Below are 6,286 nucleotides of genomic sequence, written 5' to 3'. Positions count from 1 at the left end.
CGTCACGAGCTCCTTCAAGCGAAGGTGTTCCACGCACAAAGTAGCTCATTCTGCCTACAGCGTGTGTGCACAGGGGCCTTTCCTTGATACACTTAAGAAGTGCCCAGTGTGTACTTCCCACCTGGTCACACAGAAACTTTAAAATACAGGCCTTCAAGGGTCAAAGATTAACCACGTTTAAGGCCTACTCGATGGCATTCTTTTTTTTTTTTAATTTTTTTTTTTTTTATTTATTTCTAGGAGAGAGAGAGACAGTGTGAGCAGGGGAGGGTCAGAGAGAGAGGGAGACACAGACTCCGAAATAGGCTCCAGGCTCTGAGCTGGCAGTCAGCACAGAGCCCGACGCGGGGCTCGAACCCACGAACCGCGAGATCATGACCTAAGCGAAAGTCGGACGCTTAACCGACTAAGCCACCCAGGCGCCCCTACTCGATGGCATTCTTAAGCAAAACTGCTTTTTAATGAGTAGGTGATGATGAAGGATCCACTATCTAGTTGTTCAGTTTGGTGTCACTGTCTGGACTCCTGCTACGGCAGTTAGTTTCACTCACCATGGCCGCTGTGATGTCAGCACAGACGTCAACACAGTGGAAGAGAGGCATGTCTCAGAGAACTTTCCTTCCCCATCCCCCCACCCCCCACCAGGGTCTTGCAAACTATGCCCTGAGAGCTGCTGTGGTATAATGACGGGACAGGGATGGCCTATTAGAAACAAAGTAGATACACAGGCCTTTTAGGCTAAGACCTGAAAGAGGGATGGAAGTTTTGTGTGAGAATTAAAGGAAGATGATAGGCTGGGCAGAGGGAACAGCAGTTGCAAAGGCTCAGAGGCATGGCAGGTGTGGTATGTACAGATATATGGGTATATATATAGAGATATATATATATATACACACACACACATATATATATACACACATACACACATATATATATATATCATGTATATCACAATTTATTTATCCATTTGGCCACTAGTTAGGTTGTTTCCATATCTTGGCTATTACAAATAATGCTGCAGTGAACACAGCATCGCAGATATCTTTTCGAGTTAGTGTTTTTGTTCACTTTGAATAAATACCCAAAAGTGAAATTGCTGGATCATGTGGTAGTTCTATTTTTAATTTTTTGAGAAACTTCCTTACTGTTTTCCATCATGGCTGCACCAATTTACATTCCCACCAACAGCACACACAGGCTCCCTTTTCTCTACATCCTTGCCAACACTTGTTATTTCTTGTCTTTTTGATGCTAGCCCTTCGAACAGGTGGGAGGTGATCTCTCATTGTGGGTTTGATTTGGATTTCCCTGATGATTAATGATATTGAGCATCTTTTCATGCACCTATTAGCCAACTGCAAGTCTTTTTTTAGAAAAAATGTCTGTTCAGATCTTCTGCCCATGTTCTAATTAGCTTGTTTGTTTTTCTGCTACTGAGATGTGAGTCCTGTACATATTTTGAATATTAATCCTTTATCAGAAGTATGATTTGCAAATATTTCCTCCCATTTAGTAGCTTCTCTTTTCATTTTGTTGATGATGATGTTATTATTGTTGTCTCCTTTTAAATATGAAGAAACTAAGACTGAAAATGAAGACGTTAAATAACTTGCACCAGATGCCACAGCTAGTAAGTGACACAGCCAGGACTGAGCACAAATGGCCTGACTCCAGAGTCTGCTATGATAGACTACTTTCCCATGAGGAAGAGAGATACTATCCGCTTCTGATTTGAGAAATCACAATTGGCCCACCTTGGTCACATTCCCATCCCTGGGACCCATCCTGTCAGGGGACACATGCCCACCTCCACGGGAATGTCTCCAATCATGAAGGACCACACAGTGATCCTATAGAGCAGTGAGAATGAATGGCCTACAATACCCAACAGTATGGACGGTGAGCCTTCCTAACATAACCTTAGACCCCAAAGAGCATATCCTGTATGATTTCATTTACATAAAGTTCAAAAGAAAACCAAGCTGAATAATTATGTGCTATTATAAGCCAGGGTCGTGCTCACCATTCTGGAGGTAGTTAGTGACCAGATGATGGAGGAGGGACAGTGGAGAAGGGTAACCTTCTGTTTCTTGATTGGCCACACTTTGTAACCATTCATTAAGCCATATACTTGTGCACTTTTCTGCAAGAGTATTTTTCACTTTTATTAACTTTTAAATTTTTTATTAAGTCTTTAGCATAAAAAAATCGAAAACTAGGACGAAAGATCCACAAAGGAGTTTTATTTCGCCAGAGTGGCAAATGGACCCCCTCTTGGAAGGAATAAAGGATTTAGGCCCCACATCCTGATGGATAGCTGGAATAACAGTGAAAACCCAAGGAGTAAGGGGCATCGCATTTCAAATGGTTTTAATGAACATTCGTTCAAGTTTCATGCATTAGCATTAGAAAGCAAAAGGAAGGGTCCGGAACACAGAAGCGCCCTGTGCATGTGCCAGCTTTTTCCAATTAGGCCAAGGCGGGGGTAGGGAGTGGGGGGCACCACATGGGCTCCACCCCCCCACGGCCACCTTGGGGATGGGCGGGCACTTAGCAGGGCATGCTGAAGGTGCAGAACCCCATGTCCCCCCATAGCTGTCACGTTCCTAGAAGCTCTGCTGCATTTTATAGGTTATACATGGATGGCTTCTCCCCCCTTTACACCCATGCTCTCTTCTGTAATAGATGTAAATGTCTCACACTTGCCTTTCATGTTATTTGAAATTTCAAAATTCATTAAATATTATGACAAAAAGCAAAGTGAAGACACAGGACAAAGTGCTGCTTTGTTTTCAAGCTGCCCAAGCAGACCCCACAAAGCCCCAGAGTGTGGGTTCTGACCCTCCCCTCTCCCCCTCTCGCTCCCTTGAGAAGACTTGGCTTATAAATTACAAGCTTTTTCATTTCCTCCAAGGTTTTTGATGAGAGATTTGGGGATGCGGCCACCAGGTGGACGCCTCACTCGGCATTTACGAGCTTGTGGTGTGGCTTCCCGGTGGGATGAGGGACATACCTGGTTTCCTCCTAATAAAACCCACAACTCCTTACTTACTAAATAAGCATCAGTTAACAGTAATGGCTAATATTTATTGAGTGCTTCCCGTGTGCCACACACAGCGTGAAGTGCTCCCCAAATGTTCTGTCGCTCCTTTCTTACCACAGCCCCAGGGGAGGCTGAGGTAAGCCCTGCTTTGTGGCTGAAGAAACCTAGGCTCCAAGTGATCCCAAGCCTGCTCAGGTCTGACGGTGAGGAAGAGGAGCTGAAACACAGGTCCCAGCTGGGCTGGCCCCAAGGTGCATGCCCTGATCAGTAGGCCATGCACTGTTTGGTAAGGCTGGGGCTAAGCCCCTGCTGTTCAACTCCAGAAGCCCCGTGTGTGCACCTCTAATTATGAGAGTGATTGGTGATTGCTTAGGCCCAACTTCTGGTCAATGGGTGAGATAAATGGGTGAAAATGATGCCAAGGAACCCCCAACCAGAAGGAACTCACTATGGGGGTGTTACCAGCTGAGTGACCCCTGACCTCTGTTCTATTCCAGGGCCTCAATTGTCTAGGGATGACCTATGATGGGGACTCATATAGAAGGGGCTTTGAGCAGTGCATTAATACCCTGAACATGAGAATGAGAACAAAATAGGGACTGAGACCCAGTTCTGGTGGGAGACCCATCTGCTATCCCTTCCCTCCAGCCCTGAAAAGTTGCTCCTGTTCAGCAGGTCCTCACAGCCACGCCACGCAAAGCCATGGGCTTCTGTAAAAATCTCATGTGACAGTGAGGCCGATCTACTGCCCCTGCAGGTGCCGAAATCCCGTCTGATACTTTGGTAAGACAACACTGAGCATGGGCTGTGCACAGGGACCACAAACCCCACTGTCCAGAGCAGTCTCCAGGCCTTCTCCAGGCTCACTTGGTCTGGCTGGCACAATGGCCTCGGGGTGACACTAAGAAGATGTCCCAGGAGAGGGAATAAGGATGTACTAAGGCAGCTCAAGTTAGTGGATGGTGGTTGATCTGATTATTAAGAGAAATCAGACCTTCTCTGTGGCCTTAGATGATGAAGAAAGGTGAATAGTTCTCCTGTATTTACTAGTGGATTTGGTGTATGCATCCCCTTTCCAGCTCACTGAGGAGCAGCTCAGGCCCAACTCTTCTGATTCACACAGAGGCCATGGCCTCTGCTGTCCAAGGGCTAGTGCAGAGCTGAAGCTGGTCTCCCCATAAGTGAAGAGCCTCATGAGGTATCAGAGAATGAGCTGGCTGCATTCCTCAGAGACATAAAGAACTGTTCCAGAGACAGGGGAACCTTCATGGGACAGTTTCAAACATGGTATCACCTGCCTTCCTGCCACCATTTTGGTCACTGACCCACCATACTGCCTGGAGGTTGACCCTATTCCCACGGAGGCTGCAAACTGACTCTAGACCACGGGGTCAGGATGGGCTTGCAGATCTACCACCTCTGGACAGTAATCTTCCCTTCCTTGAAGGAAACACAGAAGGGAGATTTCCATAATAATGGGGAGATTTACTACTTGAACCTAAGACAGCCATGGAACTGTCTCAAAGGGCTGCTCTTAACTGACCAGACTCGCCTTTGTGATTTCTAGAGCCAGAAGGGCTACCCACACACCGTACACGCAAGAAGGCCACACTCTGGATGGGTCAAGCTAGAACCTAAAACCCAACACAATTTAACCACATGCCAGCTTCTTGCCATATTTAGAATGAGATTTAAAGAAAGAAATAAACACACTTCAAAACAGCTGGGTTCTCACAGACTATGAGGGCTTATAAATCATCTCCTAAAACTATCAAATGTGAATTATTCTAGCTTTTTGCTACTCAAAACGTGGGCCCTGGACCAAGAGTCTGGGCCTCACCTGGGAACTTGTTAGAAGTACAGAATCTCAGGCCCCGCCCAGGCTTACAGATTCAGAATCTACATTTTTACAAGATCCCCGAGTGGTTTGTGTGCACATTAAAGTTTGAGAAGTACGGCTCCAACTCACCCAGAGTCCTTTTCTCCTGGCCAGAGTGTTTTGCTTGACTGTTGCCACACACCCAATGTCAGATGCTAGAACCCTCCCAGTGTGGACACAGATTTCCACGGACAACGTCCACATCATGCACAGGGACCTGACCGGTTCCTTCTAAGCTCCTGCATTCCTCTTGTTTTCCCCATATTCCCCTGCTCCCCCCCCCCCGCCACTCATGACACCCCATTAGCTCTTCTGGTCATGCTTCCCCACCTTAATATTTAGATTCACTCTTCTGCCTGCTAAGTGATATCCAGTCTCCCTGGTCTAAGCTTCATGGATCAATTTATCATTCCCTCTTCATTTCACTGTACGTTCCTTCCATGCCCTCAACTCCACTACCTGCTGCATATTTCTGCTCACATGTTTTGTGGGTCCTGCAATTCACCTCTGCTATTCCAAAGCTTTGGGGTCCTTCAACGTGGGCGAGAGTACTTCCCCTGGGTCACCTTTCCAGCTTAACAATATCTCCTTCTCTGAACTCCCCCACCTTGTCCCCTTTCTTCCTTGTCACACTGGTCTCTTTTCACCTTCTATTAGTGTTTTTGGTATACATATATACATTCTGTCCCCTGCTACATGTGAACACATTTAATTTTTTTTAATGTTTACTTATTTATTTTGAGAGAGAATGCATCCACACAAGCAGAGGAGAAAAGTGGAGGGAGGGAGGGAGAGCGAGCGAGTGAGAGAATCCCAAGTAGACTGCTGTCAGCACAGAATCTGATGTGGGGCTCAATCTCACAAACTGAGAGTATCATGACCTGAGCTAAAATTAAGAGTCAGACATTAACCAACTAAGCCATCCAGGCACCCCAATGTGAATACATTTATAGCAGAATCATGCCTTAATCATCTTTGTTCTTAACAAATATATTAACACATAGCTGAGGTAATCAGATAGTCAAATCTTCTGAGGAATACATTATTCAACCCCCCACCTTGTTTTCTTTATTTATAATATTTATAAGAACCTCAAATATTATAACTATATTTAATATAAAGTTAATAATTTGCCTTTATGGAAAATATCAAAGTTTCTTTCCATGGAGCCATCTTGGAAAATCTAAGCTACCTGATCCCTGGATGGACATCTAATGGATGGTTGTTGAATAATGAGCATATGAGAACACATTCTCTTTACTCAGTGGAGTGACGTGTTAATCCTTGGGTCTCCACTCTACGTAAGCTGGACACTGATGTGAGAAGAGACAAGCATGTAGTTTGAGACTAATGCCCCAGCTAAT

The sequence above is a fragment of the Hyaena hyaena genome, unplaced genomic scaffold (genome assembly GCF_003009895.1).
Source record: "Hyaena hyaena isolate Hyena2069 unplaced genomic scaffold, ASM300989v1 scaffold_362, whole genome shotgun sequence".
In the NCBI taxonomy this organism is placed as follows: Eukaryota; Metazoa; Chordata; class Mammalia; order Carnivora; family Hyaenidae; genus Hyaena; species Hyaena hyaena.
Note: the sequence above shows the minus strand (reverse complement) of the source record.